Raw genomic sequence first — 16,984 nt, forward strand, 5'->3', positions numbered from 1 at the left:
ATGTCAAAAGTCTGGTGTCAATACAAGATCTCAAACTAATTGGTTTGAAATCTCATGATTGTCACATTTTGATGCAACAACTACTACCTGTGGCTATTCATGGCATCTTACCCAAAAATGTTCGACATGCCATAACTAGATTGTGCTTTTTCTTTAATGATATATGTAACAAAGTGATTGACACTGATAAATTGGATGAGATTAAAAACGAGTCTATTGTTATTTTTTGTCCGTTGGAGATGTTTTTTCCTCCTTCATTTTTTGACATCATGGTTCACTTAATAGTCCATCTAGTTAGAGAGATTAAAGTGTGTGGCCCTGTTTATTTAAGATGGATGTATCCTTTTGAACAATACATGAAGATATTGAAAAGCTATGTGAAGAATAATTATCGTCCGGAGGCATCTATTGTTGAAAGGTACATCACAGAAGAAGTCGTTGAGTTTTGTACAGAGTATTTGTCACATGCAAAACCTGTAGGATTACCTAAGTCTCGTCACAACGGAAGATGTGACGGTAAGGGTACACATCCAAAGGTTAAGCATATGGGTGAAGGGGAAGTTTTTAAAGCACATTTATATATATTAAATAACACTGATGAGGTTCAGCCATACTTGAGTACACATAAAACCATCGTCAAAGCCAAAAACCCTCGATGTCAGAAAAATGGGTGTTGAAAGATCATAACAAAACATTCTCAAAATGGTTTAAAACCAAGATTATGAATGATAATAATGCTTCAGATACATTAAAGTTTTTAGCTTATGAGCCTAGCTTTAGTGGGGTAATGATAATGGCTTCCTCAATGCACTTCTCTAGTTCAAAGGATAAAAATCCCATCTTGGCATCCATAGCTTATTTTGGTGTTATAGAAGAGATATGGGAGCTCAATTATGTGAATTTTAAAGTTTCTATTTTCAAACGTAAGTGGGTTAATAGTAACAATGGCGTACAAATTGATGAATTAGGATTTACATTGGTGGACTTGGATAAGGTAGGATATAAGGAAGAACCTTTCATCATGGAAGCTCAAGCAATCCAAGTGTTTTATGTAAAGGATCCCTCAAACAATAGGTGGTCTGTTGTCCTCCAAAGAAACACAAATCATAGTGATGGAAATGATGATTCAACTCTAGACGTTGATCACAATACTTCTTTTTCAACACGAAGGCCTTCTTTTAATGATGAAAATGAAGTTGATGATGTTTATGCCACTCGTAATGATCATCAAGAAGGGATTTTAGAATAATACAGTGAAGATTACTTTGTTCTTGTGTTGTAGCTGAGTTGTACTCTGAAAATTACAGTATATTATATATAGCTCAGTTTTGATACTCTTGCAGAATTCATACTCTTGCATTCAGTTTTGATACTCTTGTAGAATTATATATAGCTCAGTTTTGATACTCTTGCAGAATTCATACTCTTGCATTCAGTTTTGATACTCTTGCAGAATTCATACTCTTGCATTCAGTTTTGATACTCTTGCATAATTATATATAGCTCAGTTTTGATACTCTTGCAGAATTCATACTCTTGCATTCCGTTTTGATACTCTTGCAGAATTATATATAGCTCAGTTTTGATATTGTGTGGTTTTCTTCAATCTCCTTATTCAATGCCCTGTTTTTCTATCTAAACAGGCATTATGGTTAAACCATGTAGCTCTTCTCCAAAAACAAAGAAGACTAAAGGTATGACAGGCCATACATATTGAATACTGTGTGGTTTTCTTCAATGTCCTTATTCAATGCCCTGTTTTTCTATACATAATGAATACTGTGTGGTTTTCTTCAATATGTATATTTAGAAAATTATTGTGTTTCATGTCAATTAAGTATCTGCTGGCTTTACACACAAAGACAACAGTTTCATAAGGTTTTACATATAGGAATGCTTTAGTTACTTCCCCTGGGGCTGGGGTAACACAAAATAATGAAATGGAAATGAAAAACAGTTGCATTAAAATTAATAACAAACAATTTGGTCTGCCTTAGGGACAATGACATAATATTAAGGTGAATCATATTTGATAAGGTATGAGTTTATAGTCTTTTCAATATGTTTTCTCTTGGCTTCTTTGTCTTGTATGGCTTTCTCATTAACTTTTTCTACTTGCTCCTTCTACACAAATCAATCATTTGTAATTGTAAATTAGACTAATAGAAAAGTGTTGTACTTCATATTTCATTTGTACTGAATCTGATTTTCTCTCTACACAGGCATCGTGGCTAAACCATCTAGCTCTTCTCCAAAAACAAAGAAGACTAAAGGTGTGACATCATTGCTACGTTTCATTGCCAAACTTCGTGATGGTGAGAAATATGAGATTGATTTTGATCGGAATACTTTCCAACCTATTGGTCAGTATGCTGCGAAGTTCAAGAGTTATTTGTCATTCGTTGCACGTAGCAAGGTTAGTATAAATGAAGAGAAATGGAAAAAGCTACCCGAAAACTCGAAGAAAGCGATATGGAATGATATCACAGTATGTAATTGTAATTAATTCTTTATAATTTATTATCCATAATTGTTTCAATTACTAACACTTCTAATGCTTTGTAGGCTAAGTTCACTTGCCCCCCCTGATGATGAAGATAATAAGAAATTTAAGAAGCATTGGTTTGTATATATGGGGGAACGGATGAAGCAATTTAAGACATTTCTATCTAATGTTTATATATTTGGGGAAGGCGATAAGGATGGCAATACAACGCCATTTGAAAAGTATAAGTTCATTGACCCAGCAGATTGGGAGTTGTTTGTCCAAACTCGAAAAACAAAAGAATTCCAAGTTAGTTAAATTTATATATTTTTTTATTTTATCTAAATTAATTTGGTTGTTGACACTTAATTTAATGTGATTTATTTGTAATAGAAGAAAAGGCAAAAAGGAAATATGCATGCATCAAAGAATCTCCATCCTCATATTTTGTCTCGGGGTGGTTATGAAAAGCTTAGGGAAAAGATAATGGAAGAGAGGAGTAAAAAAATCATTGAAGAAGCCAATGGTGATGAAAATTTAATGAATGATCCTCCAAAACTAGAACGACATGAGGTGTGGTTGATGGCTCGGCAGAGGCCATCTGGAGATTTTACATTTGAGGCAACAAACTTAGTAGCTTCCATGGTTGTAAGTATTAAAAAGTTCTTTCTAAATTTCAATTTCATTTATAACTTAATATTCATTTTATATCATGTGTATGTATTTTAACATTTTAGGGTGATTTAGTGGAAAAGAGTATGCAAGGCGATATTCAATTTGAAGAACGGGAAGACATATTAACTATTGCGCTTGGGTCAAGTGAACGTCCTGGTCAGATCCGCACTGCTCCTAGGGGTGTGGGCTTTAAGAAGTTGTTTGGAAAAATTTCAAACTCCACCTTAAAAGGTGTCACACAAGATGACCTTCAAGCCTTGGTGCAAAAACTAAATGATGATTATCAAGATAGATTACAGAAAGAGCTCCAAAAACAAAGAATAGAGCTCCAAAAACAAATGAAAATTGATATGGATGATAAGAGAGCCAAGCTCCAAAAAGAAATAAAACTCCTTCGAGAGATGCAATTGGAACTCCGCCCTAAGAGTACTAAAGAGATGTTATCAAAAGAGGTACCTCGTGTTTTCTGCGTTTTATCTTAAGTGCTTATTTGGTTGGATTTAGTTTCCTAATCGTAGTTTTATATTTCTTAATTTTAGTTTATGGTATAATGAATTTGTACTCCTGTAGTTTAGTTATCTACTTCAAATTATTGATGATGTTCGGTATCTAGCTTTGGATCTTGAAAAGAAGGTTACACATAATTAAGTGTTTATATGTGTTTTGAGAATTTGAGTTATCTTCCCTAATTTAGTGGTTATATAAACCTTGTTCAGTGTCTCAGTGGTTGCACACAAATTAGGAATTTATATGTGTTTTGTACTCCTATTACTGCAGTCATGTTATGTTGGGTTTTTTACTAAGACTGCACCCTCTTTTATGTGTTTTGGTACCTTTTCATGAATCTGATACTATTGGTGTTATAGTTTATCCTGTAAGAGGAATAGAGAAATGTTTTGATGTTTGGATGATGAAAGATTATTGGGATGAAGGTTCTTGGATTAATCTGTATAGTGTTGGAATAGAAAAATGCCTAGGAAAATCATAAAAGTGTCTTACTTGTATACTAAGCAACTTATATTTTAGGGACTGAAATTAATTATTCTATTTAATAGATCAGTGACAGCATTATAGTAATCCAAAGTGGTATCTCATGTCTTTTATTATAATCTGTGAACTGTGTTGGTTGTCATGTCATTGTTGGTCAAATTTAATCTTTCTCTATAAAATTATTTGTTTTTATGCTATGGCGTATTGGATTCTAGTACATCTAGTCTTCTATGATTGAATTTATTGATCTTTTACTTGAGCAAGTAACTAAGATCTATGGTCTCTGCACACTATAGAATTAGATTGCGATACAGATTCTCATTCATTCATTCAAAAACCTGATGAATGATGCAGATATAGATGGCATCTTAATTAGGACTTGTGTAGTTGATACATAAATAAATAAACAATGCACGTGTACTGTCATTACCAACTATGCTCTCAGCTAGTAGTAGATACTACTGCTGTCTGCAATGCTACTACCACCCTGCCTCTGTCTCAGAACTAGATAGGTTGTACCACTATTTCCCATTTCATAATCATTTACTATACTTGGTTAGTTGTGTGCTTAACACTGTGTGCGTCTGCAATTATTACTAATTTTACGTTCTTACTGATTTGGGAAGTTGCTCTTGCTCTAAACTACTGCCTTTTATTAAAAATCTCTTTTGAAACAGGAAGGTGAAGCAGAATGGAAGGCCTATGAAGAGATCAAAAAAAGCTCTAACGGAAGTTACTCTAAGGATGTGATTATTGAAGATGAAATAAAAAACAACACTGTTTCTGAAGATTACCTGAAAAAGATTGAAGATCCCGAGGAAGATTCCATATCACTAGACTTGATTCATGAAACAAGTGAATTATCAGTTTATATTGATAGGCGAGACCTTGATGAATTAATTTCTGGTGTTAAATGGATCTCCACATCTATCTTGTCTTTATGGTGCTCGTAAGTATCTTATTCTATTTTTAATCATTTTTTTCTATGTATCATTTATAAATTAACATTTGTTTCAACATTTCATATATCTACATGGCATTTGTATCTCTAAGAATGTCAATGAACTATTTGGGTTTCTTGATCCAAATAGGACACTAATTACCACTAGAGATTCCAGTGCTATTAAATCATACATACAAGATAAGTTGGATGGCGAGTCAAAAAAAAAAAGTTACTTAGGACCATTGTTAAATAAGTAAGTACATGTTTCCTTCAAGGTTTTGTGATTTTTTTTAATGTTATTTTGTAATATTTGAATTTTAATGATTCTAACACTTATGTTTTGAAATTACAGCAATCACTGGAAGTTGTATGTTATTTGTCCCCAAGATAATGATATCTTTTGGTTTTGTTCATTAAACACAAAACCCAAGAAACGTATTAAGAACATACTTGAGGGGTAAGAAACATATAAATCAAGAGACATCATTTATACTTCATTTTTGTACCGTTTAACTTTATATTTATAAGTTATTTATGCTGCAATTTCTTTTATCAGAGTTGTAACAGGATATCTGTTATTAAGAGGCGTTGAGAATAAGAAGCCTAATTGGAAGATTGTCAAGGTAATTGCTTGATATTGTTGATATTATGAGAATGAATTCTTAATGATTCTAGTTTTTAGCTATATGGCTTGAGTAAGGGGATTACATAAAATATGCTAACAATGCTTAAAGTTTTAAATATGCTCTGTACCTTATATGTAGACAGATAAGCAAGACAATGGATGGGCGTGTGGATATTATGTAATGAAGAACATGCTTGATATTGTTGATACTTCCATTGTTGAAATATTCGATGAGGTAGTATAATTTAAAATATTTTTCGTATTGCATGTATTTATTGAAAAACATGTAAATTATTGTTTTAATATTGTTAATTTATTATATGTTGAACTTGTAAATATTTACAGACACGTCACTATATGAAAAAGAGACAATCACCATATTCGACAACTTTGGGCTCAAGTATTTTTGCAAATGGTAGAAAATCAAAAGGTTGAGGAGCAAAATCTACAAAATCAAATGCAAATGGTTGAAGAGGATAAGGACATAGAAATGCCAAAACAAAAGCCAAAGAAGAAGAAGAAAACTTATATATGAAAAAAGTGTTATGACTTAGTTAAAATATTATTTTTTTATGTGTATGATTTTATAGTACTTGAAATATTATGACTGCACATGATTTTGTATACTTTTTGGTTAATATTAAAAATATTTTGACTTAGTTAAAATATGATTTGTATGTGTATGATTTTATAGTATTTGCAATATTATGACTGAAAATGAAATATAACTAAATGGTGTATATGAAATAGGGTATAAATAGATTTAAATATAATATAATTGTTCATTCATAAATGGCGTATTTACACCCGATTTTTATTAAAATAGGGTGTAATTAACAACGTATCTACACCCGATTTTAATTAAAACAGGGTGTAATTAAAAACGTAATTACGCCCAATTACACCCGATTTTTGTTAAAATAAGGTGTAACATATAACGTATTTACACCCGATATTTTTAAAATGGGGAGTAATTAAGAACATATTTACACCCGATTTTAATTAAAATAGGGTGTAAACTAGAACGTATTTACACCTGTTTTAAACGGGTGTAAATTCCTTAGACATTTCTCACCCGGTGGATATACACCAGATTTTTATTAAAAATAATGGGTGTAAATTTAATAAAAAATGGGTGTAAATTAGCATTTTTGTACTAATGATTTTTCCACATAGGGAGCCCAAACCCAACAAATATTACTCTCACAACTATGTCGAGAAAATCGCTAAACCGGCGATATTACAACTATCCCAACAAGCTTTCCCCATTGGTAACGCTTCAGTCATCATATCATAACCGTTGTCTTTCTTATGAATATTAATTAGTTAACTCCAACAACTTAGCATCCAAAACATTGTGTATCCAATTATATCTCAAGTCAATGTGTTTGAACCTATTATGATAAGTTAGATTCTTACCAAGATGAATAACACTTTGACTATCAACAAATAACACATATTTGTCTTGAACAAACCCAAGCTCCTGCAAAAATATCTTCACCTATAGATATTATTTGCATGATTCAATAATAACAATAAACTTTGCCTCTATAGTAGACAATGCTACACACTTTTCTAATTTAAACAGTCAAACCACTTCTGCCCTGTAAATTTGATCATATATCCTGAAGTGGACAGTTAAGAATTAATGTCTTCAGCTATATCAGAGACATAAATCCCCTTTAGATTAGGCTTATCTCCTCCAAAGAAAAATATTGCACAAGTAGTACCGCGAAGATACCTTAAAACTCCCATATTCTCACCCAACACAGCCTCGCATTCTTCATCAGACATAGAATCCAACTTTGTGAAACTAAAGACCAGTAAATGCAATTTCTTCATAAATAGTAAGTCTTTCATTTTTCCCTTCCACAAATAGTAATTAGAACCATTCAACAATATCATCTTCATATTTGTATTTGACTAAATTATTCAAACAAGTAAAATAGCCACTAACCAAGAGCACTAATGTCACTTTGATGAGAGAATAACAAAATAACAGATTAATACACATTGGATATAAAATAACTCAAACTTGTAAAAATGTTTGAGGATCAACAACAAATATGTGACAACAAATAGAATAAATAAAGGCACTAGGGAGCACCAATATTTTAACGTGGAAACCCCTCAATGCGGGAGTAAAAAACCACAAGTTGTCTAAAATAAAGAAACAAATAAACTATAATCAAATAAGAGTAGAATAGAGTCTCAAAGTTATTCACAAACGAGTGCTGACAACATTAAATTCACAATGCTAACTAGCTTACAAATAAGAAACAAGAAGGTTGTAAATAACCAAATCAACAGCTTCAGTGCGAAGCAAATATCTCTCAGGTCAAACTTTTTTTTCTCTCAGCTCGAACTTTGTTTTAAAGATCCAAAGGTCAAAAGTTAGAAACATGTGTCAGTCGTGATTCTTCGTTTCAAAAATAATCTCGATCCAACGGTTAATGAATCCGGAATTGCCAATTTACTAAGACTGGCTCTAGAAAAACAGGATTATGTTTCTCTCATCTTATCTATTTCGATCCTAAATTAAATATCTTAAATAAGTGAGACACAAATATGCAAACTTATATGTTTCTTTATCCATATAGGAGAGAAGCCCAAACCCAACAATTTGATTGATTTTTTTCTTTCATGGGGATGTGCAGCAAAGGATATGCAAGAATTATAGTTTACTAAATATAAGATATATATATATATACATATATATATATATATATATATATATATATATATATATATATATATATATATATATATATATATATATATATATATATATATATATATATATATATATATATATAGGGGACGACTCAATTGAGAACACTTGGTTATTATGAGAAATGAGAACAATGAATCACAACCATTAGATTTAGATTTGTTGATTTTAATGGACGGGATATGTTTCTCTTTCTATGTTGATTTAAAATAAATAATAAGAATCATTGAAAGAGAAACAAATCCTGTTCATTAAGATCAACAAATCAAAATTTAATGGTCGTGATTCATTGTTCTCATTTCTCATAATAACCAAGTGTTCTCACTTGAGTCGTCCCCATATATATATATATATATATATATATATATATATATATATATATATATATATATATATATATATATATATATAATTTTTCTAAATTGGCTAAGGGTTCATTAAAAATACTCTCATGATACTCAAAGATCACATTTCTTTTTACAAATTAGTGAAATTAAAAGAAAAAAAAGATAAACTTCACATTTTACCATATAAATATAACGAGTCATTTTACTATCAACCAAAATTATATATTAATAAGTAAGGTTAATGAAATTGTTATTTTATTATGGACTAAGATTAAGCCAGAATACATATCTAAAATTTCACTAATTTAAATGAAGGGAAAAATTATTATTTTGGTGAGGTGGTATACAAGGAAAAAATGAAGCGATAGATCAGAATTTACATGTTTCTATCTTCTTCATTCTAAAATGGAGAGAAAAGGAGTGACAAACTTGTTTTGCAAATCCTTTTCACATGCATAGAAGCCTCATCTTCCACCACAACATCTAAAGAAGCATAAACCATTTTATGAATTTAATTGGAGTCATCAGCAAAGTGTCATCTATTTCCACACAACTAAATCATAATATGGGGATTGCATTTAACAAGTTTTTGAAAAGTATTAAAATAAGCAAAACAAAGATCCATGTTATCGATAGATAAAAGAAAAATACATAACTCTCATTTTAAAAAACTCATTAATGTCTGAGAAATTATTTTAAAAAAACAAAACAAAACAAAGTATGCTATCAAGTTAGTTATAATAAATATTCTATAGTCACAAAATTGTAAATCGGAGAACAATAATAGAGATAACATATCCTGCCGATTTCTTAAAACCTGATAAATAATAAAAAATGTACAAAACACATTTTTGTATTATTTTCTTAAAACCTCATTTCAATTATTAATATAAGCAAACACTTTTTTTCAAAATAATACTTAAACTATATTCTTTTATATTTTTTTTATTAATATTCTAATAGACTTACACACCTTAAAAGTTTTCAGTTTTCATATTTAATTAATAATTTATTGTATAACTCATACAAATTATGTGATATAACCACATGAAAATAATAAATCCATGTCAAACAATGTAAATTATATATATCTTATTATTATTATTGAAACACTCACAAAATACGATTATATGTACTAGTTATAAAAATTTGTAAAAAAAATATTAATTATCAGTTATATATACTAATAGAAAATGTTTTACCTTATAAATATTTTCAAAGACTTTCTACCATTACTTTACTTTCTCTTAACACTTCTTTTACAAATAACTTCTATGTAGCATTTTAATAAATTTTATTTGTTGATTCTTCTTTTACAAAAACATTTTACCGGTATTTTACTTTCCATTTCAAATTCTCTTACTATTATATTTTATGTATGTTAGAACTAAAAAATATTAGTATGAAATATGGAATATGCAAAGTTTTTTTTCACTTTGTATTTTTTTCTTTCAATTTTATATATTCATATGCAATTTTTTTTTTCACTTTGTATTTTTTTCTTTCAATTTTATATATTCATATGTTAATGTGAGTAAAATGTTTTATGAATTAAATTAGTGCCATTAAAAAAACATTGTGTTTAATCAACCTATTCTCTTGTGGTTTATAAGAAACAGATTTGAAACAGTAAGCAAAACGTTAGGAAAGTAAATGACTAGAAATACAAAAGTTTAGTGTTCTATTTTATAAGATTATTTTTATGAGCGACACTAGGGCTGGAAATGAGTCGAGTCGAGTCGAACTCGCCTCAGCTCAGTTTGACTCGTTAAGAATTGGCCGAATTCGAGTTCGAGTTCGAGTTTATGACAAACTTTTTTTTCAGCTCAAACTCGACTCATTAAGAATTAGCCGAGTTTGAGTTCGAGTTCGAGTTTATCTCAAACTTTTTTCTCAGGTCAAACTTAACTTGTTAGAAGTTCACGAACATCTCGATTTAACTCGTTAGATTTATCTTGTTAGGTTCAACTCACTTATTTCACGAACTTAAAAGTAATTTTTTAAAGTCTATTATATATATATATTTGACATTTTAAATTAATATTTTTTAAATAAAAAATATAGAAATAAAATTAAAGTTATAAGATTGGAATTCATACGATGTTAATTTTATTTGTATAATTATTTGTAGAAATATTTTGCTCACTAAAGAATATAAATTATCAATTAAACCGTTAGATTAAAAAAAATATGATACTAAGATTTAGAGCAAATATTTAAACCTACTCTTAAAGACAATATAATCTATCTCATATATAATCGAGTTGACTCATGAACCTAACGAGTCGAACTATGTATAACTCAAGTTCAGCTCATTTAGTTAACGAACTTAATTTTTAGCTCATACTCAGCTCATTTGGTTCATGAACCTAGTTCAACGATTTAATTTTCGAATCGAGTTTCGAACTATTTTCGAGTTAGTTTGGTTCATTGCCAGCCCTAAGCGACACATACCTAACATCTAAAACTATTAATTTAATTCTATTGATAGTTCGTATTATTGATATTAAAAACAAAATAAAAAACAAAATTTTCATTTTAAATAAACTTCATAATCATTACTTGAGAAATGTTCAGATTAGGAAAAAATAAAAAAATAAAAAAAATAAAAATTCTTGTTTTAAATAAGTTTTAGTTTTGAAAATCTATTTAAATTTTTTCAAAAGCAAAATAATTTCAATTTATCGTTAGTAAAAAGAAACTAATATAATTTTTAAATATTTTTTTTGTCGGAGTCCAAATTTTTATATCACCATGTTTTATGGTGTATCACATTGTTTTGTCTAGAATCTTATTATTTTATAAGTGACAAATAATATACATAATATATATATATCTGATCCAACAGATAAGCCAACTAGGCTGTTGTCTATCTTGGGCCTCTAATTTTCTTCTTTTTCTAAATTAGTATTAGTAATTTAATACTAAGTTATTATACTATGTTATGTTATATCACATTATGAATAGGATTATGTACACTTTTTATTGATTTAGAAAATATTGATAGCTTAATTTACTATTTGTATTTAATTTGAAGCGAGAATCAACAAAAGATTGTGCAATAAATAGTATTTAAAAAAATGTAACTACTATCATATTATTTTTATTATTTAAATCAATTATTATTAACAATAACAATAATATTCATATATTTTTTATATACTTTTTTATATAATATACATATACATTTTAATTGTAAAAATAATTAATTAATTTACCATTTTATGTCATGAAACCACATTAATAATAATAATAATAAATATTAATGATAATAATAATTATTATTATATGAAAATTAATATTTTTTAAAAATTTATGTAAATTGTAAAAATAAATATTGAATGAGTTGTTTTTTATCATCTATTAAAAAGGACATATCAAATAAAGTCAATTAAAGAATTTAATAAACAATTCAAAGTTTTAAAAGTTAAAAACCAGGTGACAAACCTTGGGGTGTACACTTGTAATTGATGGTAAGAATTGGATCGTTAACCTCTCTTAAAATGTTCATCCCTATTGTTGAACAACTGTCAAATATTCATATCTTTCCGAGCTTTTAGAAATGAAAAAGTAAAGATAATAGTTAATAATTGTAATTGATAAATATTTATAAAAAAAAGTTACTTTTCTTGTTCAAAATCATAGGCTAACTATATGAAATCTTCTTTTTTTTTTTTTTAGTATTTTTTTATTTTCTCTCTTAATTTTTTTCTATTTTAAACTCAAAAATTATTTTTTTTTAATTTAGAAATGCTTTGAATAAATTTTATATCAAACGAATCTAAGTAATACAACTCAAGGACATACACAATTGTATTTACTTATGGTGAGCACAATAGTGGTTACCATGCTTGCTATAAGTTAAGAAAGAGGCTTAAGGATTCAAATATGTAAAAAAAAATGATGATTTAACCTTGCCTACGAATATATATATATATATATATATATATATATATATATATATATATATATATATATATATATATATATATATATATATATATATATATATATATATATATATATAAATATTCTTTTTGTCAACCAAACTAAACATGCAGTCTTGAGCATATAATCTCAAGCATGACTAACATGACCCTGCTCTATTAGAAAGCGTGGGGAGAACTCATTACCAAAGATGTGGCAAGATATGGCCAACGAAACACGTCAAGCCTCTAGTCTATAAAATTAATAATGACTCACACGACCCCGCTCCACTAGGCAGCATAATGGGTATCTCATTCTCAACGATGTAGTAGGACTTGGTGAGTTCACCCTCACCCTTGGCAGATATCTTACTCGAGGTTGTTGAAATTATGTGTGATTGGGTCATAATGTTTTTATAAGTCCACAATCTCCCAAGCACGATGTTTGTAAGAGTGGAGTGGTTAACGAAAGACATAAAAACCCTCCAACCTCAAACATGAGGCTTAAAGGGAAAATGTTTTTAAGATAATACATGGTAGCCTAGAGTCCCATAATCACGAGTCTTGTAGGGAGAAGTTTCTAAGGAAAGACATAATATTCGATAGTCCCACAAACATGGGACATAGAAGGGAAAAGTCATTAAGGGAGATAGATTTCTAAATATGACGACACCGCCTAATTATAGTTTAACTAATAATTGTTGTTCGATTGGTGGATATGGTTTGGCTTGCTGATCAAGAGCTTTGCGCAAAAACGTTTGAGTTTCTTTTTAAAGTGGTAATGATTAAATTTCTTAGGAAGGGTCGTTTAATTTGGCTTCTTAATTTAATATCATGCTTGGAAGAATAGACATTGATGTTCTAATATAGGTGCGGATATAAGTGGCTACAGCAAGGAAACTGACTTCCAGCATACCATCGAGTAGGACAGAAACATCTCCCTTACTCAGAACCTCTTCTCTACTCGGAAAGTCTCCCTTGCCAGAGGGATCCTCCATACACCACCTCGGTGTCCGGTTATCGTAGTCGACTATGATGGTTATGGATACAGATGATTGTTTGGATCGTTACAGACTGTTACGCCTCTTAAAGGAGGGCGGCGGAGGTGATGATAATTGCCATTACTGAAAGTCTCAAAGGGTTACTTCATAAAGGTTGCAGTTGGACACTGCAGAGGTATAAACAAGGAATCCCACCTGAGGGATAAGCAATACATTATTCCATCTTGAGCTCACGCAAAATCCTATCGTGCTGCTCGAATCCCTTAACAAACTCAGTCGTCTTCTCAATTTAACCTATACAGTTGCGACCTCACCAGATTACTTCTGGGAGGTACTCCAAACATGTTTTACATGAACATAATTATATCTCAAATCAATGTTTTTGGACCTATTATAAAAAGTTAGATTCTTACCAAAATGAATAGCACTTTGACTATTAACAAACAAAAAAAAATATTTGTATTGAACAAACCCTAGCTCCTACACAAATATCTTCAGCTATAGCTACTCTTTGCATGCTTCATTAATGACAATTAACTTTTCCTCTGGAGTAGAAAATGTTACACACTTTTGAATTCTAGACTACCAAGCTACTACTCCTCCTGCAAATTTAATCATGTATCCTGAAGTGGACTTTCAAGATAAATTAATATCTTCAGCCATATCAGAGACATATATCTCCTCTAGATTAGGCTTATATCCTCTAAAGCAAAGCCTCGCACAAGTAGTACCGCGAAGATACCTTAAAAGTCTCATATTCGCATCCAACACAACCTCACATTCTTCATTAGACACGAAATCCAGCTTTGTAGAACTATAGACCGGTAAATTCAATTTCTTCACAAATTATAAGTCTTTCATCTTGCCCTTCAACAAATGGAAATTAATTAGAACCATTCAACAATATCGTCTTCATATTTATATTTAAATCAATTATTCAAAAAAGTAAAATAACCACTAACCAAGAGCTCTAATACCACTTTGATGGGAAGATAACACAATAATAGACCAATACACATCGAATATAATATTCCTCAAACTTGTAAGAATGTTTGAGGATCAACAATAAATACATGACAACAAATAGAAAAAATAAAGGCACTAGAAACTACATATATTTTAACGTGGAAACCCTTAAATGGGGAAGTAAAAAACCACAAGTTGTCCAAACCAAAGAAATAGATCAACTATAATCAAATAAGGGTACAAGAGAGTCTCAAAATTATTCACAAAAAACAAAATTACAAAGCAAATTAGCTTACAAATAACAAACAAGAAAGCTGGAAATTTCCAAATCAACAGTTTCAGTGCGAAGCAAATATCTCTCAGCCTAAACATCATTTTAAAGATCCAATTAGTTATAACGTAGAAACATGTATCGTGATCCTTCGTTTCAAAACGAGTTTAATGCAATGGTTAACGAATCTAGAATCGCCAATTTACTGAGACTGGTTGTAGAAAAACAGAAATATGTTTCTCTCATCTTTCTCTCTTTGGAAGCTGATTTTCGTGCGTTCATTTCTCTCTTGGTCCTAAATAAATATCTTCACTTAAATAAGTGAGACACAAATAGGCAAACTTATTTTTGCCTTTATTCATATAGGAAGAGAGTCCAAATCCAACCGTTTGAATGATTTTTTTCTTTTATGGGCAGCAAAAGAAAAACAAACATTATAGTTTACTAATTATAAATATATATATATATATATATATATATATATATATATATATATATATATATATATATATATATATATATATATATATATATATATATATATATATATATATATATATATATATATTCTAAATCGGCCAAGGGTTCAATAAAAATTACTCATCTGATACTCAAAGATCACATTTTTTTCACAAATTAACGAAATTAAAAGATTTAGGATAAACTTGACGTTTTACAATATAAAGATAATGAATCATTTTACTATCAACCAAAATTATATATTAATAAGTAAGGTTAATGAAATTGTTATTTTATTATGGACTAAAATTAATATCTAAAATTTCACTAATTTAAATGAAGAGAAAAATGATCATTTTGGTGAGGTGGTATACAAGGAAAAAATGAAGGGAAAGATCATAATTTACATGTTTCTATCTTCTTCATTCTAAAATGGAGAGAAAAAGAGTGACAAACTTGTTTTGCAAATCCTTTTCATTTGCATAGAAGCTTCATCTTCCATCACAACATCAATAGAAGCAAAAACAATTTACTTGGAGTCACAAACAATTTACTTGGAGTCGTCAGCAAAGCGTCATCTATTTCCACTAGGTCATAATATGAGGATTGCATTTAACAAGTTTTGAGAAATATTCAAAGCATCAAATATCTTGTTTTACCTTACATGTTAAATGTATATCTTTTTCATAAAAATTTAATTAAAGGTCTCTTTTTTAGTTTAAATTAATATAGAACGCTAGAGAGAACGACAGTGAGAGAGAGTGAGAAGCTTCCTCCATCTTCTCTCTAGGATCAGTTTCGCTTCTTTTCTGGAAGTGTTCATTGTTTGCTTCTATTCCATGGAGTGGCATCAGGTTAGTAAGAAATCTTTCCGTAATCTCGCTGTGAAGTGGGATGTATTTCCGCATGGAGGGTTACAACTGTGTTCAGAGGAGGCTATTTCATCCATTTTCTTTTCTGAGTTTCCAGATAGAACAAGGGCAACAGATATATTCAAGCTTTTCATATGTATAGGATATGTGTTGGAAGTGGTCATCTCTCCTTGCAGGAACAAGTGGGGGAGACGATTTGGGTTCGCAAGGTTCAAAGGGGTGGAAGACGTAAGATTGCTGGCGGTGAAGCTTGATAATATCATGATTGATGGCAAGAAGATTCATGCTAATCAACCGAGGTTTGAACGGAAGGGACCAAGAAGTTTTGAGAGAGGTGGTATGGCAAGGAGTATTGGCAAGAAGGAAGGAGTGGAGAATCGTAAGAATGAGGGGTTCAAGGTTAACTTAGGGAGGGTTCAAGACAAAACATCCTTTGCTGACATTGTGTCGAATGGGAAGAGACAAGTATCCTATGAGGAACCTCATCTGTTTGAATTCAACTCAAAGAAGGAGGATAAGGAAAGATGGAACAAGGCCTACATTGGGGAAGCTCTATTCCCTGGTGAGACGTACAACATTCAAACTCATTTTGAAATTGAAGGTTTTTTCTCTATCAAAATCATTCTGCTAGGGGAAAACTACTATTTGTTAGAAGAGTTGGAGGAAGGGATTATTGAAGAGTTGATCAGCGAT

Source organism: Vicia villosa, linkage group LG5 (assembly GCF_029867415.1).
Source record: "Vicia villosa cultivar HV-30 ecotype Madison, WI linkage group LG5, Vvil1.0, whole genome shotgun sequence".
In the NCBI taxonomy this organism is placed as follows: Eukaryota; Viridiplantae; Streptophyta; class Magnoliopsida; order Fabales; family Fabaceae; genus Vicia; species Vicia villosa.